The sequence below is a fragment of the Leptidea sinapis genome, chromosome 11 (assembly GCF_905404315.1).
Source record: "Leptidea sinapis chromosome 11, ilLepSina1.1, whole genome shotgun sequence".
NCBI classification, from domain to species: domain Eukaryota; kingdom Metazoa; phylum Arthropoda; class Insecta; order Lepidoptera; family Pieridae; genus Leptidea; species Leptidea sinapis.
In genome coordinates, this window is record NC_066275.1 from 4,967,448 (window position 1) to 4,994,031 (window position 26,584).

Consider the following 26,584-nt stretch of genomic DNA (forward strand, 5'->3'; position numbering starts at 1 on the left):
ACAGAAATGCCCCACATATCAGCAGTTTTTTTCATGTCTAGAGATTTAAAAGTTTTAATTATTTCCCCAGGGCTAATGAAACTAAAATTGAAACTTTGTTGACATTCTCTAACATTTTCCAGAAGAAGTGACTCAGCAACACTGGTGGAGGAGACAAGAATGTTTGTAATAGAAACTGGAATCTCAGATAAAAAAAATCTCAAAAGCAGTAGCAACTTCCTGCTGATATTGAATTATTGTATTGTTTATTGATATTGATGTGCAGAGAAGATCGAATTTGGTCCGACCATCTCGTGGGACTGCATCATCTGGGACGCCTGCCATCTACTTCGCCATATGAATGCCAGCTGTTGCCCAATCATTAAATGACAAGAGACCACCTGATTTGACTGTCTTAGAAGTAAATATAGAAGCAAACTCTGTTTTAATTATTTTAAATAACATATCATACATTTCTTAACGCTCGACTCTCAAGGCTCAGTAACTTGAAGTAAGATAGCCTTTCCTGTAGTCAGCTCCCTTTTAAGACCAAACCTAATCATCAATACGCGAAGTAGACTCTTAGCACTACACCAATACCTTCTTACAATACCTGCTTCAGTACCACTTGCAAATTTGTCACCAAATTTGATAGTCTCGGGAATTGACGGTCAAAATCTATTACTTTTAATACAAGAAAAGGATAGTTTGGTTGAATTATTAAGCAACTCTGCAACACTTGAAAGGTTATAGTTAAGTTGTAACAAGCCTTAATCAGAACCTTGGACCTAGAGCGTAATAACTGAAACCCGTCGATCCCTCGGATTTTTTGTTTTTTTTTTCTGACAAGCGGACAGGATTGTTCAACCGACCAATTCGCTTATATTTTGTGTTTCTTATTATGGTGCATTTGGTGCATGTAGTATACAATTATTTGTGTCACATTTACGAAAGTTAGGCACCATAATAGATTAGTTTTGTATAATTTTAATATTTTGTTCAATAGACACATCGGTCTCAATAGCTGGGTAGTGACGGTCGAGCACACATAATGGGGAACTCTCACATAAAGTTACGGCTTTCAGATCTGTCATAAAAAGGTCAAGAGTACGATTATTTAGATTTGCGAACATAATTATATTGCGACAGGCTACCTCCAGCAGATCAATAAGTAGCGACTAGGGCACAGACGAGTAAGGGAAATGTTATCGCACGACCATGAAATACCAGGCAAATTAAAATCACCGAGAATAATAGTTTTAAAATTATGTAGATTTAAGAGCGAACAATTATCATAAAAAGTTCGACATTCAGTGACATTGATAACGGGAGGTAAGTATGCAAGGTATATATTTAAGTTAATTCCACGAGGTCCTCGGTTCTCTCGTACTGTTATCCATATGGATAACAGTACGAGAGAACCGGATATATATCCTCTAATGAGCTTTCAAGTTCGAAATGTCTAGTCCCTTATCTTTAGCCATACGTTCGCGTCGTGCGGCTGCTTTCAAGTCCTTATATTGCTTTGAAAGGTTTTCACTCACTAATATAGGTATTTTATCGCCACTAATTCCGATGTGAACTGAATTAATGTAATCCACCTTTGTTGTATCTCTTGATGCCTGATATAATTGCATCACGGTGACGCTCAGATGGAAATGTTACGAGTATATTTCAGGGTCTTCTTAAACAACATGGTTAAATTCTCATTACGGCGCTCTGGAATACATTGAACCTCTATGTTACCTAGCTCCATGAAGTTTTTTGGGTTTGACAAAAACGATACTCCAACTTAGCCATATCATATTGAAAATTGGCTTTCTGTGCTTCGAGTTCAGTAATTCTCTTAATTGCCTGATCGAGTTTGAGTCTGTAGTTTCAGTAAACTCTCGTTTAATTGTTTCCACTACAGCTTTCACTTCAGATTTTACTTTTCCTAAATTTCAAGGGAGAGTGTAGATCTGATACTATCCAACTTTAAATCAATAAGCTCACTAAATTGTCTCCTCAATATGTTGATTGTAGCTCCTGAATCAATATTGAGTGGTTCACACCCATTGTTCGTATTAATTGATATAGAAAAAGAGTAATCAAGTGAGTCATTGCTTAAAATTTTGCCATGAGAAGCAGGCAGCAGTTGAGCCGAAGCCATTGAAATCAATTTAATAATTGATAAAAATATCAATTTAGATATTTTTTTTTTTTAATTTACAGATACGTACTATCACTATTCTGCTAACTGTATCGTTACACGGGAGTTTCATTACAGATTTTGTTTTGTGTTTAAATTGAGTGTCACTGCAAACTATTTGTGGATAACAATTACTGATATATTTTGAACTCTGCACAACAGAATTATTAATAAGGTAATTTCTGCTGATTGCTATTTTTATTGAACAAATTTATTTTTACTGAGATCTCGTTTACGATTCCACCGCTGTCATTTCTTGTGATAATTTAGAATGCAGCACCTTATAAACTAATTTGTTATGTATATTACAGCCATTGTAAAATATTCTATTTGAGACTCTATCGTGGTATCAATTATAGCTAACAAAGTAACAAAGATTAAATTATTCTGTTAAAACAATTAGTTCGAAAGTATGTTATATCTGTGAAATTACAATAATTTATTAAGCCTTTATTGCTGCTATTTACAATCAAATTTCAAGTTTCTTCCATATTTTCCTGTCGTTTGCTGTTCTAGTCCAAATAACACTTATTTTCTTTATACCATCTTCCCATCTCATTACTTGTCTGCCCTGTGTCCTCTTTACATCTCTTGGTTGCCATTATGTTACAATTTTCGTCTATTTTTTTCTGCTGTGGTCATATGTTTTAATTACAATAGGAACCCATTTTTACCAAGTATTAGTCGTGCAATATCATCTTTCTCAGCGGGTGGATCTTTCCCAAAAATGGCTACATCTACACGTATGTATATTAACTAGCTGTCACAATCCATATCCTAATGATTATGAACTACAGGGCGCTTCATTACCAACTCGTCGTCGATCGTGTACACACACGCCTTACACCCGCTGTTATGTTTCGAACAGAACCATCTTAGTTTGTTAACTCCCCCCACATTCTTTTTCAAGTGCACAGTGAACGTTCTCCCATCTAAAATTAGCACCTGACTTCCATTACCTCTTGTCTCTATTCTTGGATCATCTGAAAATAAATTTTATCTTTAATAATCTTTGAAGTGTATCAATAATCGAGTGAGACGATGGCTGGTCCATGCGTCATGTGGTGGCTGGATGATCCTGTTACCGGGAACTCTGCTTCATGTTTTTTTACTTATTAATTTTCAATTAACTTTTTTTTTACTTACTCGTGTAAGGCATTTAGTATTTTCGTTGCATCACTTTGCATTTATTGTAATTGAAATGATTTGTAAAACAATGAAGCTGTAAATGTTTATATAAAAGAGTGACAATGAGTTTCTTAACACTTCTTCTCATTAAACCTCAACCTTCTCCGAAGTGGTGGTAAACAGATAAAAAGAAAACTTTTGACATTACATTAACTACAAATAATTGTATTCCTGGTGGCAGACATCATATTAATATCGTATGACTTTGAGGCTGGGTGGCACCAACTACTTTTAGCAAACTACTTTAAACAAACATGTTAAAGTACCGGCTAAGCAAAAAATGGGTTGAACCATTTGACAGTTTTTAGATGACGTCATATCTTTAACTATTAACTTTAACTTCTAACAATAACTGTTCAATCTTTGCCGGTTAATGTTGAATAGCTAAATATTTTGCTTAAAATTTGAACTGCTTTCAAGTCAAAGCAGAGCCGAGACACTTTGAATAACGCGAATCTGAATACGTCCACGTCGGTCGCAGCTCAAACGACTCTACCAGGCAGTACGTGGCATGGTCACAAAGTCGTCGCCAGGCCGTAAGTGTTTCTTTTGAAAGGATTATACATGTGTCAGTCAGAGTGGATAAAACGTCTAGTTAAGTCGAGTTGAAATAAAAAAATATTTAGAAGATGTATTTATTATTCATATAATTAGATTTCTGTATATAGTATAATCAATTGAAAGTGAAAAGGCGCTTCTAAGTTCTATACCCTTCGCACGCCTCCTACCCCTTTGCCCCGGTTTTGAGGCTTCTAATACTTTTTCTTTTTAGGACGCAATGACGCCAAACCTATTGTAACAGCTCTACTTTTGCCAAAAGTATTGTAAATAAAGTTGTGATACGCTATGGGACGTTAATATGCCGAAAACGCTTATAAAGCGGAAATTACCTGACGATGTTTATATAACACCGTAAGTTATTGCCACGATACAACTATCACTATTTAGACTTTACGTGAGAAATAATGAAAAAAAGAAACTCAAACAGCGTTTTCGCAATTGAGTGCTAGTTGCAATAAAATGATTCTGAATGTGCCGAGAACTAAAAAAAATATTTTAGGTAAAAGTTAGTACTGCAGTTGGAGCGAAGGTTTATAATTTGGTGGTTATGATGCTCCAAAGCCTATTATTAGTTCTCAAAAACTTATTACAGTGTTTTTAAAAAGTTTTTTTATTCTAGATCAGAGAACTTTCAGCGCTATTATCTTCACAGACCAGATGATCAGATTACATCCCTGTGCGTTCGTTTTAGGATGTACTTGTATTACACACACACCCTCTGTATTCAATATATTGACATTAATTTTCGGTTCAGTGATTATCTAAACAGTTTATTATTTTTAAGTGATATCCCCCACTTCTGAGATAAGTTGTATAAATTTAAATTTATACCAAAATTTATGAATGATGCGGGACTTAAAGCAGATTATCGATATTATTTTTTATAAGAGGGGGCTAACGGGCAAGAGGCTCACCGGATGGGGAGAGGTGAGACAACCGCCCATGGACATCCGGAACAACATGTCAAGAGATGCGTTGCCGGCCTTTAAGGAGTATGCTCCTTTATTGAAGGTCCCTTAGTCATATCTGTTCGGGAAAACACAGCCTGTATTTGATTCCATAAAGTGGCTGTGAGAACATACCAAGACACACCAAGATTTACGATCGCTGTGTCACTCGGATAAGAGTTGGTAAGAGCGCTCGGACGGAACCCGAGAGGTGTGGGTTTGAGTCAAGCATCGTTCATGAATATTTGTTACAAATTAAATTAGTGTATTCAGTGATTATGTTGAACAGGCCGCTTCATAACTAATTCTTCATCAACAGTATACACACAAGCTTTACAACCACTGCTGTGCTTGGAGCAGTACCACCGCACTTTCCATGATCCACCAATATTCTTCTTGTAGTGTACAGTAAATGATTGGCCATCTAAAATTAGAACTTGGCTTCCGTTACTTCTTGTTTCTATTCGTGGATCATCTAAAATGAAACGTATTAATAAAAATATCTTGTGACAAATATACTGCAGTGATTATCACAATCTAAACACCAGAAGTAGAAATCGACTTGATGTTCCAACTTTCACACTTCATAAAACTGGTCATTCATGGGGAAATGCATACAAATATGTAAAAAACTCCCACATCATCTTGTTCTGAACTTTCATTATATGAATTTAAGCTTCATATCAAGGAATTATTTTATGAAGAAAGCGTATTATTTCAAGAATATATAGACGATAAAAAGTTTGGATAATATGAAAACTGTAAAGGGGGGATAAGACTTGGTGAGTTTCTTGCCGGTTCTTCTCAGAATAAGACCGTGTGGTAGTCTCTTGAACCGTTGGCATCAAATTTGATTCTCATAAGTGAATAAATAAATTTCATTGCATTTCAAATGAAGAGTACAAGTATTTTCTTGGTCGCCAAAATACTAAGTATTTAGTTATTCATCTAATCCTATTTAGTCCCCCATCTCCCATCTCTCCAAGTCCCAAGTCTGCGTTAATATTAAGATTCAAAATAATAAATTAAAGATAAGGTAATAAAAATACGTCCATTCAAAAGATTCTAAGATCTTAGTGATGTAGTAGAACAGGTAACCTAGACTGATGATTGTACACACAGAACATGTACATTAATACCAACTTCCTCAAGTGAAATGAACGAATCTCTATTGTACTTCGATAAAATAAGACACAACTTAAAAATGATTATCCAACTGAAGATATTTTTTGTAAAGCCTTAATCGCCTTGATCGTTTGGGAGTCCAATGCGAACTTAATGCGGATAGTGTGTGAGGCAGAAGATAGAAGAAAATAGTATAAAACGACAAATTTGCATCGAATAATAAATTTTACTATTTATTAAAAGCGAAACCCATTCGATATAATTCGACTAAAATACAATGATGGTTTGAAAACCCACTTGCTAATGATTATGAATGACAGGTCGTTTCATTATTAACTCCTCTTCAATGGTATACAGGAAGGCTTTACATCCACTGTTGTGCTTCGAGCAATACCAACGTACTTTGGTGACACCGCCCAAGTCAATTCTCCGATGAATAGTAAAGGAATATCCTTGAACAATCATAACTTGAGTTCCGTTACTCTTTGTTATAATCCTTGCTTCATCTGAAATAATTGTACTACTTTTAAACTAGTTCTCGTTTTCTAAAAAGACTTATGTTCATAACCGTTAATCAAATGTTTTATTATACTACAGAGAAGTTGTTTGCGTAGGTAATTCTTAGCCCCATCATTGTTAGGCCCAGAACACACGGTCAAACGCAAATGCAACAAAACCCTTTTGAAATTATTGTTTTGTAACCACTTCCAACCATTTCCACACACGCTGCAACCACAATCATTTCGGTTTTCGTTGAGAAATACGTGTGCATAATGAGTTCTTCAAGTGACGAAGAAATTGTGGTTATGTATTTGTATCTTCGACAAAGAAGAAGGCACAAAAGAAGAACTATGTGGATACATCCCTACATTGAGAAGAATATCAACTGTCGTATGTTTGTGGCTGTCAAAGAATTACAAGAAACTGATAGAATGCTTTATCAGTCTCAGTCTTGCGAGAGTAGCTTTATAGTGTGATATATACAAGCAAGGATTTTTTTGCACTTCTAACACAAGTTTAATGTTGTTTTGTTCGTCGTCAGCCATTTTGTAAAAAAGACGCCAAGACAAAAAATGAATGAATCGCAACGCGAGTTTCATGCACGCCGCGGCCGGTTTCCAACGCGTTTCAAACTGGTTTCAAACTGGTCGCGTCATGTGTGGTCTCTCAACGGAATCTATGGCAGAAACTTAAATGCAACTCAAAAGTAACTAGTAGTTGCAGTTTCGTTGCATTTGCGTTACACCGTGTGTTCTGGACCTTACTTTGTTCGTTGCATGCAACCATAGCCTTGTACCAAGAATATATATAATAGTATATGATAAGAACCTTCGTATTTAGATTTCATACATTACAATGGTGATAATAAAACAAGGGTGCTTATTGTGTTTTTATTGCATGTAAAAGATTGCTAACTGCAGTCCTTATGATTATGTACAACTGGGCGAGTCAGAACCAACTGCTGATCAATTGTGTACACGCATGCCCTGCAACCCTTGGTTCGTTTGGAACAGAACCACCGCACCTTCGTCATTCCAGCTATCTCCCTCTTGTGGTGCACTGTGAATGGTCTACCTTCCAGAATCAGCAGCTGACGACCATTTCTTCTAGTTATAATCGTTGGCTCTTCTGAAAGTGAAACACTGCTTTAGAGATGAAACTGTTACGAAGAAAAGTAAATACGGATGTCGAGAGGAAAATATTTTTATTTATAAAAAAAAATTAATAGTAGAAAGCTAAGTACATGAAGACAATTTGATGTGTATGAAATTTATTTATAGATATAAAAAAAATTGGGGTACAGTCAATCAAATCAAATTATTAAAGTAAAGAAAAAATTATTAGACGATGATGATAGGAAAGGATTTTCGTACAACTTTGCAGTACAAATAAATCACCGATTAGCAGTTACTACTTTTCCGGACAGCCTTGTTCGGACTAATTAAATTATTGGCAGTTGTACCATAAATGGTTGAATTTTATTCAATATTCTGTATAAATAGATTTGTGGAGTACAATACACTAGATATAAATACCTTTTGATAACTCATACAACAAAGATTCCATGACTATTTTGTACCGAAAAAGTACTAGGAAATAGTCCAAGTAGCAATAGTAATAGGAAATAGGTTCGTTGAAGATTCCGTAATAGTAAAATACTCTGTCGGAATTTGCTTCTAAGAGGAAAAGGTAATTATCATATTATTATTACACCGGTATTATTTGAGAGGGTTGATTAAAATTCATTAGGCGTTGTATGCTGACAGAAAAAAAGGCTTAACTGGTCTAAAGCATAGCATTAGTTGAATAACTTAAAAACAGACCACATACAAAAATCTGACCAATAGGTCAATCTCAAATGTTTTTATTTAATAAGAGAAAATAAATAAGACTAAGATCAGAATACATTATTTCTACGTGGAAATACTAAAACTGCGGATATTTAGTTCAATGATAGCAATACTAAAAAGAGAAAATACGTTTCAATGGTTTTGGGATTCAAAATTATTATAAAAATATTGATTGGTGTATTCTTATTAATGCTGTAATTTAGAAATATCTAATGATTGTGAACTATAGGTTTCATTATTAATTCTTCGTCAATGGTATATACAAAAGCCTTGCATCCTTTATTACGTTTTGAGCAAAACCATCGCACTTTTGTAACACCTCCTAAGTTCCTTTTGCGATGAACTGTGAAGCAATGTCCTTCAACAATCAGTACTTGGCATCCATTATCTTTGGTTATTATCTGTGGTTCATCTGAAATAAATATTAAATTTTATTGTTAATTTGTATATTAAGTATCAAATAATATAATATATGTTTGTAACTTTTATCATCGCGGAATTAAACACAGTTATTATTATTATGGGTACTTACGATATATTTTTTATTTATTTGGAAGCTATTTCGTTCGATTTGCATGAATCGTTGTCACGGCGGAACTGCGGCGGCGGCGAGAAGTTTTTGACGGAAAGTATATCAAATTTCCTCGTGGCGTTTAACTAATATATTAGCTGACCCGGCAAATTTTGTTCTATTGTCAATAGTTTTTGCAGCGCACGCAAAAATATGTTGTCGATTTTACACCTTGTGTTACAAAATAGCAATTTTATTACGGATCCCTAAATTTAAAAAAAAAATCATTCAAATCGGACCAGTAGTACCAGAGATTAGCGCGTTCAAACAAACAAACAAACAAACACTGCAGCTTTATAATATTAGTATAGATTATTTTTTAAAGGTTTTAAGTACATTGCATAAAAAAGAAATACATATTATGTTAACGCGTAAATTTTTGAATTAATAGTACATGATGAAACTCGTGTGTTATATAGGTTATTGCCGTTCATGTTGTATGCATGGCAGCCATAGACGAGCGCGATAAGGATACCGAGAATGTCATGATCACTGAACAAACACGCGTTTCTTCTAGGAGAGAACAGGGAGGGCAACACGGTACAAAACTAGGTATTTTAACAAAAATAGGTATTTTTAACTAAACTATTTATACTGTGTATACCTATTTATATATCGCGCAACGCTTCTAAATTTGACGCACGCGTGTAATGCTAAAATCTGACGCCAAGCTCGGGTAGACAGACGGCGCGGTGAGCGGTCCGAAAGTCCTTATAAAAGTACCGCTTCAAAGTGGTAACAAATATTCACGTTGACAATGATGATTATATTTATAAATATAAAAATGTGGCTTTTATTCATAAGGAATTAAAAGTGATTTGAATGTGCATATTGTTAGTTAGAATTTCAATCTCCGATGTGATCTATCACGGACATTGAATGAGCAAGTAACGCGCCCATTCATTCACAGTTCTGACTTCGTTCACAATTGTTACTCAAATCAAGATTACTTAGTGATACAAAAAATTGTGTGTCTTACTAAAGCAGTGATAATCAGTTTACTATATTAAAGAATATTTAATAGTAAGTTAATAATATATCTCTAACATTTGTTATAAGAGAAGTTAGTCCAGCCTCGGTCACTTACCTTCATGTTGTTCAGCATATTGATCTACTACCGAATACAATACTTAAAAAAAATAATGCAAATTAATGCTACTTTGAGGAGGTAAGACTTTAGGGTATTTTAAAATTAATTAAATACATTTTTATAAACCAAAAGGGCCTTAAAACAGTACTAAAATATCACAAGTTTTAAAGAAGTGTTTCAATTATTTAAAATTAAATATTATTAAATGTTATATGCTAGCTAGCTGTTCCCCTTAAATTAGAGGTTTACAATAAAAAAGGAAATTAAACATCACAAAAGAAATTACTTTTTAATTTATTACACTTCTTCGTATAGTATACATAGTTATATTATTCAGACAATAATAGTGGCAATATTACATATATATATATATATGTAATGCTGTACAAGTAGATTTGCCGAGTACATATCACAAAATAAATATATCTTTTTATAATACATTTACAATAGTTTCCATGACTATTTTGTACTAAAAACTACTATGAAAATACTTTTCGGTTCGCTGAAGATACCGAAATAGTAAAATACTTTGTCAGTATTTGCTTAATAATTTGAGCGTTTTGATAGGAAATTAATTAGGTGTAGTATAATGACAGAAGAGCGAGAGCATTGCCACCATACATAAAAATGTGTTAGTGACCAGTCAATCTGGGTTTTATTATAAAATAAGAGAAAATAATTTAGACTAAGATCAGAAATATCGGTTGTTTATCGAAATGAAAGTAATACTAAAAAGGGAAAATACTAAGTTTCAATGGTTTCGGAATTCAAAATTACTACAAAAATATTGATTGGTGTATAAGGTTCTTATTAATGCTGCAATTGTAAATAGTTAATGATTGTGAACTGTGGGCATCATTAACAACTCTTCGTTAATGGTATATGCATAAGCCTTGCATCCTTTAGTGCGTTTTGAGCAAAACCACCTCACTTTTGTAATACCTCCCATGTCTATTTTGCGATGAACTGTGAAGCAGTGTCCTTCAACAATCAGTACTCGACAACCATTATATCTGGTAATTATCTGTGGTTCATCTGAAATACGTAAATTTTTATATCAAGTATTACCTAATATATTTTTTTAAAGGTTTTTAGCGGCCATGCTGTAATACCCCATATCATAAAAAATACATTTTACCTTAACGCTTTTAATTCCGGCCAGTGAAGTACATTAGTTAATTGTTGAATTTATAGTTTCATTATGAAACTAATTGTTATATAGGTCATTACCCTCAAGATTGTATAAGCAAGCGGACCAGGTGAGCGCAATAAGGATTCCGAGAATGTGATGATCATACGCGTTCTATACGATGTTTTTCAATAGACTGTGAGGACACAAAATAATGAACAACCATGAAAAAAAGGTACTAAATATTTACGTTAATAATATTCTAATTGAACAAAAATGCAACTAAGTATTTTAATTTTGTAAGCTTTTTTTAATTGCAATGAGAAAACCTTTACCCTATCGTTAAATAAAGAGCCCGTGTTTGATGTTGTAGACTAAGAGACTTAATGCTATTTAATTATATCTAAGTAAGGAGAGAGTGTTGTGTGTTTTGTTTTATAAATTTATAATACTAGTGCAGTTTGTTGGCATATACAAACTAATGAACCATTCGCCTTAGTCGCAATTTGTAAATACCAATTTGGACACATTCGTATATAACGTCTTTTACATATAACTTACGAGCAAACGAAAAAAAAAAGCAGTAATAGGTGATGGAACAAACTATTTTATATAAATATCAGTCAGTCAATCTTAGACTTTTCTAATATGAAAATGATGTGCATTTGCAAAAAGGCACCACGAGCGATGTGAAAATAAGGATTACATGGAACAAACATATTGATCGAAGGAGGTTCCATCATACAGCCTATTTACCCTTTTACTGTGCAATACATCAGAACCTTCGGTAAAATAGGTACTCAACTAAGAAAAAAACATAAAACATAAGAATATAAGTGTGTAGTTATTAAACAATGTATACAGGCGTCCTAAATAATTTTTTATCACATCTATTGCTAGTTGGTTCTCTAAAAACAGGGACTTAAATAGCTTTTAATCAATAGGAATTAAAACTGATTTGAATTTGGAATGTGGATATTGTTAGTTAGAGTTTCAATCTACGATGAGATCAATCACGGACATTGAATGAAAAAGTAACGCGCCCATTCATTCACAGTTCTGACTTCGTTCACAATTCTTAACTCAAATCAGGATTACTTAATGATATAAAGAATAATGTGTCCTCCTAAAGCTGTGATAATGAGTAAACTATATTAAAGAATATTTAATAATAAGTTATATATATCTCTCTATAACTTACCTTCATTTTGTTCAACGTATTGCAAATTAATGTTACTTTACGGAGGTAAGACTTTAAGGTATTATTAAAAAACATAAGTCAGTATTTTTAAATATTTTTTTATATATCAAAATAATTTTAAACAGTACTGAAGTATATACAATTTTGAAGAAGTGCTTCTTAACAATTCTTCAAAATTAACAAATATAAAAATTTTAACAGCCTTATTTAGAGGTTTAGAAGTATAAGGTATACCTCTAAAAATAAGTAAGTACCCTTTAAATTAGTAGTTTTGCCGTGATCTATCTCTATATATAGTAAAAATGGTCTTTGTTTGATGCTCAATCACGCCTAAACCACTGATCGTATTGACATCAAACTACCACCACTCGATACGAAAATTATCCTAGATGGTTTATGGCTACTTAATAAAAAGCGGGCGGGAACGGCTAGTTATATCTATATTATAATATATTTGTATATTTATGACGTCCTTCGGACTTCTTCGGAGTCAGCTTTGCTAATAGATGACTGCGTAATCGCCAATAGCTCGAGATTTCGAGACCTAGTATTTCGATACTGTGAAGTGATGTGTTTTAAGTGGTTAACGTGCAAACTTGAGTGTTGTGGGGGTTAAATTACACAAGGTGTATTTTTTCCATTCCGCGACCTTCTCGAGAGAAGACCTGATAGGAGAAACAAGTTTTTTCTGGCATTCGTCGACGGCTGCCCGAGAGAGACTTGTATGACCCGTGTATAGGGCATCTCCACTACTGCAGACGCGCTTTGCAACGTATGCTCGAGGTGTCCAACATACCATTGATATACATAAACAAATATAATATAACGAAACAGTGAATAGCACACAGCCTTGGGGAACCCCAGCATTCACTGATTTCTGGTTTGAGCTATAACCGGCGACAACGACTAGTATGCTGCGTCCACTAACTGGAGGTTCAAAGGAAAGGAAGCCCAAATGATGGAAGTTTTGTGAGAAGCGCTTTGTGGCATACTCGATCAAAGGCCTTCGCTATATCCAGGCATACTGCCAGGCCGTCCCCCTTGCTTGCCTATAGCCGCCGCCCATCTATGTGTTAGATATACCAAAAGTTCGCTTGCCGACCGAACATGGCTAAAGCCGTACTGTCAAAGTAACTAAAACTGGTGACCAAAGACTGGCAGTTTATTTTTAATTATTTCCTAATATTAAAGACCTTCATAATCAGACTCCTCATCCTCATCACAATGATTGTGAACAATAGCGCGATTTATGACCAGTTTGTTATCAATACTATAAACACAGGCTTTGCATCCTTCGCGACGCTTCGTGCAGTACCAACGGGTCTTAGTAACTCCACCTATGTCCATTTGGCGGTCGACGTTAAACAAATGTCCTTTTATGATTAGCGTGTCTGTCCTGTAGATATCGGTGATATCGGTGATTGTGGCTCTATCTGAAAATTTGTTTACTATATTATATACAACTGTCTATTATATAAATCTGTCACAAATGTCTAGACATGGATATAAATTAAATTGAAGTGGCTGATTGTAAGCACAAACTGCATATGAAGTTTGTATATTTATTATATGAAAACAATACATTAAGTTTAAAAAAAACTTCTGCTGAGCTCAATTTTTTGACACACAAATAATCATGATGGAGAAATTTTAAAATGTCACTAATTATAAACTTGAATTGCTTTATTTATCAGAATAAAAGTACTAGCATTTATGTGGTTAAATTCAAAATTCAATTATAGCGGTATCGTACACAAAAAAGACAATTTATATTCTATAAAAAATATAACACTTCAGAACAATTACAATTTTACATTAAAAAGTTTATCTCTCAGTAAAAAAAAATTTTACCATATCAACGAATGTCAACGAATTTTCGATCAGGTCACGTGTCCTGATGCTCAAGGTTACAAAACACAATCTATAGCTACATGTTGATACCATTGACATTGACAAACATATATTAACATGTTGATACCATTGACGTACAATAAACAACTAGACTACCCATCGCCTATTAAAAGATCGATAAAAAATGTCCGAACGGCGTTTAAGTTTATTACAAAAGTTTGTTAATTTAAAAGGGGCACTTACCTGAAATACGACAATCCATACTTTTTATGTTTGGTATATACCAGTGTTTCCCAAAGTGGGGCCTACGCCCCAAATTAAAAATGGACTCGACACGACTTTAATCCTTTCGCTTTGGGTTATTTAAATACAATGCTAGATGTCAGTGAGTAATTTAACAAAAAAGGCAAATTCCAAGAATGTTCAAGAAAACTTTTACTACCGTTTTCATCTTCATATTTAGCTGAATGTGGATTTAGTGCTGTAGATGATTTACTGATAAGAAAATCGACTTGATATAACACAATACGGAGTCTTGAGATTAAAGCTAAGTAATTTTGAACCTAATTTAAAATTTCTGTGATGCAAGCACCAAGCGCAAGGTTCGTACTAAATGAATATAGAAAAATCTATATTAAAATTATTTTATTTTCAGTTTTTCATTATGATATGTTTTAAATTTTTACTTACGATGTTTAGATAACAATTTTCTAGTGATTTCCTTCTAAAACTTATCATTTATATTTCTTATGGAAACAAAACAATTTTTAAAGGTTAATAATAATAATTATGTATGGGGGGCATAAAAATTTTAGAAATCATTAGGTGGGGCATGGCTTAAAAAGGTTGAGAAACACTGGGATATACTATTATTTGGACAGTTTTTCACTGACCACTTTGTCATTGAGTGGCGTTGTATTCAAAGGGCGCGGACGAAACACAACTGAAGGACAACTCTGCCTAATAGACGCGTAGAGAGAGTTTCGCCTCAGACAAATATTGGTTGTGAATGTGAGTCTGGTTGTGTATTGAACGTCAATGATTGAAACACAAAGATTCATAACTGCGACGTTAGCTTGAGATACAGTTTATAAGCAAGTTATGATAAAAGAAAATAAATGTTATATCTAATGGTTATTATGTACTATTTGCTTCATTATTATCTCATCGTCGATGGTGTAAAAGTAAGCTTTGCAGCCTTTGGTACGCTTAGTGCAATACCAGCGTCTCTTTGTGACCCCCCCGATGTCCTTCGTGAGATGCACGGTGAAGGAATCACCTCCGAGGATCATCATATGACGGCCGTTGCTTCTGGTCAACATTCTCGGTTCATCTGAAAGTGAGTGATACCATTATTGTTCCGCAGCTTGTATCGGCGTAATTGAGCACCGGGTCACTTGGAAGTCACTTTCGTACTAAGTAAGGTGAGACAGTTCTTCACATCAAATGTCAAGTGTAGTCTTTTACTGTGAGATATGCAGTAACTCCTCTAGAGGAGTTATTCACCGTACATTTAATCTCGATATTTGTAAGATTTCCCGAAGATGTACGATTGCGAATATAAGCAGAATATAATATAGTCATCATAATATATATAGCCTATACATTAACCAATCACATGACCCATTTACAAACCAAACTTCAACATGATTCAGATGATAAGGATATTCAAACCAACAGAATACAATTACAATTAAAACCAAAAGTGAGAGTTAAAAAACATATTATTTACATAATATAATATATGCATATGAAATGTCTATATTTTGTGTCTATCATTTGGGTAGAAGCACCATAATGTTGCTATGATGACTATAGTGTTACAAAAAAATATGGGTAGTGGTGTTTTCATACGATCATGTGACCCGTACGCTCGTTTATCGATAAAAAAAGGGTCTTACCAAGTTTGTGTGAAAAAAATCAATACTGCTCAGATAAATAAATCGATAAAATAAAAAGGGAACAGTAATTTCAACATTTAATGATATTTTTGTGTAAAAGTTCTTATTGAATTTTTTTCTTATAATATCAATGACAAGTTCTCTAACCATATCAGATTCATCAGAGATCTATACAGAAAATTCTAATCGTTGTTCAGCAAAACAGTATACAGTAGTGATTAATGTACTTTAACCTGCTTCTTTATTAGTAAGGTTAAAAAGGAAAACCATTTTGAAGCGGTAGTCTAATTAAATAGTAAATGTAAAAATATTACTAAAAAGAAAACTAAGAAAACCTATATAAAGTGTTTGATATACACATTTTGGAAGAAAATAAAAAAAAATACTGGTCACCATCACTCTGTCGTATTGTCCTAAGAATGTATGTATGTAGAACTTAGACATATACTAACAAGGCTAGGCAATTTAAGTAAACGTAAAAATAAAATATTATAAAAATTATCATTCAGTACCAGTATTTTCAAATGAAAGTCAAATGTAGCTAAAATATATATATTTTTTATATAAGAAAATTTTCCCAAAACTTTGAATTCAATCTACTCTAGTATACTTTAAATTACATCAAAAGCTAAGGCTTAGTTTTCTATTTCAAATTTGAAGCAGGTTTTCATTGCCTTCTTAGAATTTGTTTGCAAAAATAAAGAACGATGGTTTTGAAAATATGGTAAAAAAGTGATAATTTATTAATGAAGTTTATGTGTCAATTTTATATGTATCAGTTTAATATATCTCTGGTAGTGTTATGGTTTGGCGATTTAAATAAATACTCGGGTAGAGCTACTTAACCGTAGACATAAAAAAAATACAAAAATAAATATATTACACCTTATTAAAGTAATTTAGTAGCCGCGCGCTAGCTTTATTAATTTTATTAATATTTTGTTTCCTAAATTGTTTGTTTGAAATTTTAAATTATTTACTTTAATTTTTAATTTAAAATTTCTTTGATTAAGGTAAAGTAAGTAGACCTAATCTAATCGTGTGTTTATTTGTCGCCATTATAGCTCCACTCTGTATAATAAGTAGACAGAGTTGATGTTTTTATTGCGAATGTCTAATTTTCAGTTAATATTAATAAAAATAATTATTTCATTGATTTTAGATCCAGTGGATACTGTTATGAAAGATATGATAATATGTTATTATAAAGTAATATATTCATATGTATAAAAATATTGAAGCATTTTTTTATTTATTTAAAAATAATTCTGTTCGAATGATTGTCAATGATTATGTATAGCTGTGGTTGTAGTGTAAACAATATCATTAAAAGTGTACAAACATGCTTTACAGCCTTTCATTTTCTTCCTGCAGCGCCATCTAGTCTTAGCGATTCTATTATCAGCGTGAATTATCTTTGTCGATTCAACAGTAAATTCGTAGCCATTAACTTTTAATACTCGGACACCTTCATCTGTTGTTGTTATTGTAAATTGTGGTTCTTCCTCTAAAAAAAATTACAAACAAGCATAAATTGATGCTCACAATTATTAATATTTTAATATATTTAGAGCATCTTGTAAAATTTAAATTTCTACAATGCTCATTCTAATTCGTCAAATCATGTTTATTCAATATGAATTAAAGAATAAAACAAAAATAACTGCATATATTTTACTAAACCTGAATTTGTAAGGTTGGTAACAATTTTTTTCGTAATTATTCCGAAATCTCTTCAAATAACGTCTGTTTTTTTATACAGACATTTGTCGAATTAGTTCATAATTAAACATAATAATTTAAATTAAAGTTAACGATAATATTCTAGTACACGCAAGATAAAAAAACCACCAAATACATTCACAGGATCATTCGGGTCAAATAAATAAATTGTTATTTGTAAAAACGTTAAAGTCCGTAACGTGGACATCGCCTTAACCCTCATAATGTAAAATATTAAATTCACTTACATTAAAGAATGTATTAAAATGTTATGACCTACTGTGTTATATAGATATGCAGCCACTACGTGTGCTCCCATGCTTGCCAACTGGTGATCGTTAACATGAGACCTATAATCATCATAATATGTAGCCTGCCAACCAACCAACCAACATCAAAACATCACAAATTTGTGTTTTCCCGATTTCTCCGCCAGTTGTTAACTGATTTAAATATATATTTTTTTATAAGTATTGTCAAGTGTTTTTTTTTTTCATTAAATGTATATAAGTTTGGGGGCTGAAATTTTATTGATAATTATATTGGCCATTTGTCAATGATTTCAGTAGCAACTTATATATATAGAGAAGGCTTTTTTTAACCTCAACAGCTAAGACAGCAAAATACACATGGAGATAGATCATTGGTCCGCAACATTTGGTCCACGTATTGAGTTGAGGGCGGCAACTCATCCTGGATATAATAAATTAATCCAAAAAATAAGTACACTGACATATAGTACCAAAACAGCAGGTGGTATGAGCCTTTTACAAAAGGTATATATTGACCCACACATCATTAACAATAAGGTAATATACTTTGATTCGAAATACTCCGTCATGTAAGCATACCATAGTGTGACAAACATAAGACCTCTTTTGTTTTTATGAGCGTCAAATTACACAAACTTTATTTTATCGTTTCCAAATAGATTAGTTAAATACCTCCACAGTGCGGTTTTCAAGAAACTCTCTTCACGTACTATGAAACTGTGGAATGCGTTTTTTGCGCGGTATTTTCAGGACGATAACCTCCTCAAAAAGCAGGTATACCTTCCTCAAACGATCGGCAACGCTTATATTATTACTCAAGTCTGACTTAATTAATATCAGATGAGCCGTATGATCATTTGTCCTCCTCTTCGGAATACTAATTAATAATAAAAAATATAACATTGATAAATACAGACGTTAATATTTAGTCCAATGATGGAGCTGGAAGTTAATAGCATGGTCGATGCTTAGTCACAATTTAGCAAATTTCATATTTATTACATAAAAATTCTGTATTGAGTACAATCATTGGTTACGTGATTATGTCGAGCTGTGTCAGTATGATATAAAGTATTATTGAAAGTGTGCAGAAAAGCGTTACACCCTTTCATTCTCTTCCTGCAGCGCCATCTTGTTTTGACAATGGAATTCTCACCGCTAATAGTTTTTGTCCAGTGAACAGTATATTCATAGCCATTCACATTCAATATTCGAACGCCTCTTTTTGTTGTGTTTAACGTATAGTGTAATCCAACTAAAAAAAGATAAAAGAAGTTAGATACTTGAAGATTAAAATTTTCAAAATCGTCTGAATTCAAGTTTCTGACTGACTCAAAGGCAATTATTTGATTAATTAACCATGTTTAAATTTAGCCTAACATATTAATTTACACACATACAATGATTACACGAACATGTCTTACACAATAATATTTTACATTGGACAGCACTCAATAAATAATAAGGAAAAAAAAGGGTAGTAATGTATTCCCGCAACAAGTTATAGTCCTTTGGTGTTACAGTAGAAAAACCCTATAATATCTTATTTTTATTTATTTATTAGAGCAACTAACAAAATACACTCTTTACAAGCTTTAACTTAAAATATAATAATAATATGGATAAGAGTTAATTCACTTAAAAGCTCCCACAGCATTCATAATTTTTACTACGTTTATAAGCTAGTAATTTTAACAATTTAAAAACTAAAATCTATAAATATTGTAATATATAATTTAAAATAAAGACAAGGTTTCTAAATCACGTGTTTAAATTATACGAAGTAATTACTGCAAGTATTTGTAGAAAAAATAATATTGTAATAAATTTTTACAATTAAATTTTTATACAATTACAAATATATTTTATTTGTTTTTACAACTTATACATATTAAAATTTATTTAATTATCGTGCATTGGTTGGAGTTCAATAGTAGTAGATGAATTCCAAAAGGGTAATTAATGGTAGCTGAAATACAAATAGTCTAGTTGACTCTACAAAGTAGACTACTTGTATCCTACTTACAAACGTCAGGGTGTTGGTGTGCGCGCATCCTAAAAATTTAATAGAGCATGGCAATACTTCAAGCCGGCTCACATTCTAGCGCTCTACAAAGCGCACCCCAGTATTAGCTCGAACCATGTGACCGCATGCATCGCGGATCTGCTTAAATTGTTGGGGACCCAGTGCTCTGTGAACGACTAGATCACGTTGCGTATAAACGTCGTTTCATTTCTCTACCCGTGATCAATGACGGGGAATGTTCTGAAGAGCCTAGTGACCTGATTCCTGGCGCCGAATTCCACCTTCGCAGGACACGCCGCAAATATAGATAGGATTAAATATAGATTAGGATATCATCCACACCATCTGGACGTGTGGCATTCTTCTACAGTCCGATTTTCAAGGAACTTTCTTCCAAGTACAACTAAACTGAGGAATGAGCTTCCTGGTACCGCCCTTAGTCGCCTCTTACGACACACTTGGTCCTGGGATTCCCCTATTCTTGTTACGCCACGGGGAAGCACAGGGCAAAATCGAGATTAACAATGCTCAGCATAACATTGATAAACCTTTACTATTTCAAAGTGAAGTAGTTTTGTCTCCAGTGAAGTAGTTTGAACTTTTAGCAGCATAAGTACCTTAATCGAAATGAAAATCATGTGGCAAAATAGCAAAGTTTATATTTATATAAAAAATGTTTATACGGAAAGACATGTACTTAATGATTATGTTTATCTGTGTCAGTGCTATAGTAGTATAGAGTATCATTTAGTGTGTGCAAACAAGCTTTACAGCCTTTCATGTACTTCCTGCAGCGCCATCTGGTTTTAACCATTGGATGCATAGCGTGAATATTTTTTGTCGTGTGAACAGTATATTCATAGCTCCCCACCATTAATAATCGAACACCTGTCTCTGATGTTGTTATCGAAAACTGTGGTTCAACGCCTAAAAAATTAAAACAATAATTAAGATTAACTATTGAAACAATATAATCAAGAGAGTAAAATGTTCTTTTGAAAGAGATCTTTTTTGAAAGCTTATAAAAATACTAACACGTTTTGGAAATCCATCAAGCAAATTACGAATATTGAAAGCCAGAATATCTGACAGTCCTCAAATTTCTTTTCATAAAGCTAATAAATACTTTTCAAGAGATGGTGAATCACTTGCAAAACAGACCTGACACCATACCATTGTAAGAATAATTGCTCTCTTTCAGCGTAAATTTCATTTGTTCTTTAAGAAGTATCTCTTGAAGAGGTATCCTTAGCTTAAGGTCAGATTGTTTGCCTGGCTCTAAATCTTCGTCCAAATCCACTTAAAACATTGCAAAGATTCACAAACTGTCATAACACGCGATAACAATTTTAATCAACCGATGCTTAACCTCTTAAATATTCCCTGACCGGCTAAAAACCTGTATCATTCACCTTATTTTAGGTTGGAGATCGCGATTATATAAAAAACTATAGACCAGTCCCGGTTTTAAAAAAATGGAAAATCTGGGCATTCGTGCTAATCAATTGTCCTTGTTTTCAGATTACTTGTCAAATCATTCTAAACTTATCATACTTTACTTTACTTTTGACTTTGCTGATGGTAGATGTTTGAGCAGCATCATTACGTACTAGGCAAGATCTGCTAAAATCCAACGTTCTAGAATCTATAGACATCAGGTCTGATGTCTTCTTTACTCGCTTCATTTCTAGTGTTTATGGTGATGTATAGTGAATAAAAAATAAATATAATGATATTAATTAGTAATAATGATTTTAATCTACGAAAAACTACTTTTAATTACAGTCAAAACTTAATCTACACATTTAACACATTTCTGTTCTTATTTATTTTTCGAATTGAACATAAATTCAGACTACTTGAGATTAAAATTAACTTTTTAACATTAATTAGACACTAAAACAATAAAGTAAAATATTTTTTACAACGAATTAGCGATGGGTTTTGCTTACTGGTTAATTTTTTGGCATATCATATCACATTTAACTTAATTATAATAAAATTATATACAATATAAATATAAAATAAATTGCATCAAGCAAACACAAATATATTCCAGAACTTGCACAGGCCTTCCAGCAGTACAGATTCAATTAATTTAAAGCACGTACTAGAATTTCATAAACGAGATAACCAAAGATGTAATGTCAAACAAAATTGGAGAGATGTATATTGAGAAAAATAGGGATAGGGGAGAATAGCAGATACATTACGAGTAATATATGACATATCTAGTGTATAATATCAAAGGGGCCTAGATTTTTTTTTCAACTTTTAAGAAACAATATAATGTTTATATCTTCAGTAGGAAGATTTCCTTATAAGAAAAAGCGACAAGACGAGCGAAACGTTCACTGACAGTAAATGATTCGCCCAGTCTATTACAACTCAGTGCCGCTCAGGGTTCTTGAAAAAGCCAAAACTCTGAGCGGCATCTCAATATTACTCATCACTTTGAGATATAGGATGTTAAGTTGCCCAGTAGTTACAATAGCTACGACACCATTCAACCGCAACACGATAAGGCTTTCACATTACTGTTTGACGGCAAAAGAGGCATCGCTGTAGCACCCGCTGCAACGATGCCTCACGGTAAAGTATCTTAACAATAATATATTGTTTATTAAAAATATCTTCGAACTTAACATTGATAAATCCGAACGTAAATATTTAGTCCTGCGAGGAAGTTGGAAGTTATAGTCAGAGTAAGCATCATATATAAAATGTTCTCTGTCAGTTTAAAACATTCTGTTAGTACAGATGTTAATTTAATGATTGTGCCTAGCTGTTTCAGTAGTATATAAAGTATCATTGAAAGTGTACAAATAAGCTTTACAGCCTTTCACGTACTTCCTGCAGCGCCATCTGGTTTTGACAACTCCTTTACCAGCGTGAATATTTTTTCTCGTATGGACAGTAAATTCATTGCCATCGACTACTAGCATCAGTACACCTCTTTCTGTTGTAGTTATCGTAAAATGAGGTCGAAATCCTAAAAATTAAAACAAAAAGTAAGATTATACACAAAGATTATAAGCGACAAGAAACTTATTACATTCATCAAGACCTGAATTTGTAAAAGTGGTAATTGTAGTTTAATCATCATAATCACAATTCAACTGTTTGTGTGTTTTTTTACATGCGCTTTGAGAGAGAAGAAGCGGCGCAAGAAACTCTCCCAGCATTCTTTTTTGCACTCCTTTTAATAAAATATACAATAAAAAAAAGGAATACCTACATAGAAATACAAATAATTCAGTCAATGACATTTCATTACATATGACAATTAATACAATGAGCGGGCGCGGGGTACTTATCTTATATGACATGACAACGTTTGCCGGGTCAGCACTTGGAATTAAATAAGTGACAAAATAAGATAAGTAAATAATAATGAATGAAATAATAATTGCTAGCTCTAGCATCAAAAGCGAAAATTATTACAGTAAACTGTTTCAAAGAAGTAATAAGTAATTATTAAATATTCGTAAGTATAGACCCGCTATTTTAGATAACTTGCTTTGCCTTTTAGCTGAAATTTACGTTGGCGGCTCTTAATCCGTCAAGTGTTATGAAGTATGTAAAGATTATAATTCATAAAAAATTGATCAAACTGAGTAAATCGTTGCTTCAGTGGTGTCCTCAATAAACCGCTAATAATTGGTATCATAACCTGCACATACAATAAAATACATACGCTATCACATGACAAGAAATTAAGGGCGATTATATTTATTTGTTATGTACGATTAAATATTTAAAAGTTTACATTGATTTTTAACTTAAAATAATAAATGTTGCGATATAACGCATTCGATTACGCCTTCACGCAATTAATTATATTTATTCAATGTTAAAATATAAGGAAATACGCATACAAGAATATTTAATAAAATACTTATTACAGTTAAGACATCTTTACTCTATGAACACAACCGAAAAAATGCTGTCATTCTATTTCGTTCTTATTATTATTTTTTAGAATAAGCTGTAACAATTTAAATATCGAATGTAAGTCAATTTTTAAAAATAGGTATACTTATTAAGTAAAAATACCGGCATGTCATGATTATGTTTTGCTGTGTCAGTACTACACAAAACGTCATTTAAAGTATTCAAATAAGCGTTACAGCCATTTCTTCTTTGCCTGCAGCGCCATCTGGTTTTACGCACCGGGTTTTCTCCATTAAAAATTTTGGTGAGGTGTACGGTATATTCATAACCATTTACTGTCATCATTTGGACACCTCTTGGAGTTATTGACAACGAATATTGTGGTTGAGCGAATCCTGAAAAATACAACCGCGTTCCAGTTATCTTGTTGACCTAACAGAGATGTCAGTAACATTCGATTGAAATTATTTAACCAAAAGTATTCAGACATGTAATGCATCCATTAAATGACTAGAATGCTAGTTGACTAGAGGAAGCTATGTCACTATGACATAAAAGGAACTGCGCTCGATCTTCTGATTTATATCTAAACAATAGAATTCAGAAGGTCGGCGTGAATGGCAGGAGACCTCCTGGGACTCCTCTCAGTATGGGGGTACCACAAGGGTCTATTCTCGGACCGTTCCTCTTTCTTATCTATATAAATGATCTTCTTAATCTTATAGAGAAATAACATAAGGTACTATTGTTTGCGGACGACACTTTACTGATTTTCAAAGTGAAAAGAAACCAAGCTATGTATGAAGAAGTAAAGGATATTCTATCTGACATCGTGTACTGATTTAGCGCTAATAACCTATTGTTAAATAGCAACAAAACTAAATAAATAAAATTTACCGTACCAAATGTCAAAAATGTAGATGCAAATGTTATGTTAAACGGAGATGTGATAGAACCGGTGGAATCTGCTATATTTCTTGGCATAACACTAGATTCCAAATTACAATGGGGCCCCCATATTGAAGGATTGGCGAACAGACTTAGTTCTGCAGCATACGCGGTTAAAAAGATTGGGCAATTAACTGACATAGATACGGCGCGACTTGTATACTTTAGTTATTTCCATAGTATGTCTTATGGTATATTGCTACGGGGCAACGCTGCCGATATTAAAACAATATTTGTGCTGCAGAAGTGGGCTTTTCTGGCTATTTATAAGCTAGGTCCTAAAGAATCATTGAGAGCAAAATTCAAAGAAATGAACATATTGACTGTTGCTTCTCAATATATTCTTGATAATGTAATGTATGTTCATAGGCACATAAGTGAATTTGCTAGAAACTGTCATAACCATAACGTTAACACCAGGAACAGACATAAACTTATAATGCCTACTACTCGGCTACGTCGAGTTAGTAAGTCTTTTGTGGGGCGATGTATATGCTTTTACATTTGATGTTTGAGTGTGTTTGTTGCATCATTTTACATATTGTAATTCAAATCATTTGTAAAACAATGAAAATTTAAATCTTGATTTAAAACAGTGACAATGAGTTTCTTCCTACTTCTTCTCATTAGCTCAACCCTTTACGAAGTAGCAATAGATTCAATAAGAAGAAAAATAATCAATAAATACGAATGAAAAAATTATTTATTACTATAACGAAATCTAATTTACCATCTATGATGGAGAAATTATTGTATTTAGATAAATAATATATTAAATTCAAAATGTGTTATGTTAGACCAGATCATAGACAGTAATTTGCGTTACTTTACACAAACATTGACAATTGACAATCAAAAGCTTGCTTTAATCACACCATTGCAATTTGTGAGTTACTGCGCGATATACACTTTGTGGGTATATATATATATATATATATATATATATATATATATATATATATATATTTTAAAATATTATTGATTTAAATACTAAAAACAATATCACATCATAATTATAATACAATTGCACAATAAATTTAAAATCTTGAATGTTATGTTGACTGGTTTATAGTGAAGTGAGCAAACGGGCAGTTGTTTGTCTGTATGTATGTTAGTTTTCATGTGAAATTTAATTTGAAATGTTAGGTATTAAAATCGAGCAGGTACCTTATATTTTATTTGATTTTATATTTGTCTTACATACGTAAGTCATATACATGTTGTGATAGAGTACACAAAAAACAAATTATGAGTATATATGGAATTTTTTAAGCTAAGCTTAAATACTGAATTGTCGGTGTTTACTTACTTAATAACTTTTATGAAGCAAATATTAATTATCTTAAATAAAAACCCAAATTAATTCTAAATGAACTACTTTCTAGTGATTATCTTATCAATGTCGTATTACCCAGAACAGACATACAACAAATTTTGAGACCTTATAAGAATACCGGCTTAATTCTAATATTTGTATAAAGTTGCTTTATTTACATGTAGAAGATGAAAAAAATATACGAATCATAAATAATAAATTTTTAACGTATTTTAACAATACAAACACATTTTTATGTGATTATCACAAATAATATAATTATATTATCAATAAATAAATTGTAATGTTTACATCTACGAAC

At 32.7% G+C, this 26,584-nt stretch overlaps 2 long non-coding RNA genes across 2 annotated transcripts; both read right to left on the reverse strand.

The window, feature by feature from the left end:
• Positions 1–7,745: 7,745 nt before the first annotated feature.
• On the reverse strand, positions 7,746–8,999 carry LOC126966795 (uncharacterized). Its single transcript, XR_007729815.1, has 2 exons — positions 8,875–8,999; positions 7,746–8,754 (listed from the first exon to the last, which is right to left on the reverse strand). It is a non-coding gene; the product is annotated as an uncharacterized LOC126966795 (long non-coding RNA).
• A 4,999-nt stretch (positions 9,000–13,998) lies between these two features.
• Positions 13,999–17,605, reverse strand: LOC126966789 (uncharacterized). The gene is made up of 2 exons (XR_007729810.1): positions 17,428–17,605; positions 13,999–15,517 (listed from the first exon to the last, which is right to left on the reverse strand). It is a non-coding gene; the product is annotated as an uncharacterized LOC126966789 (long non-coding RNA).
• Between the last annotated feature and the right edge of the window lie 8,979 nt (positions 17,606–26,584).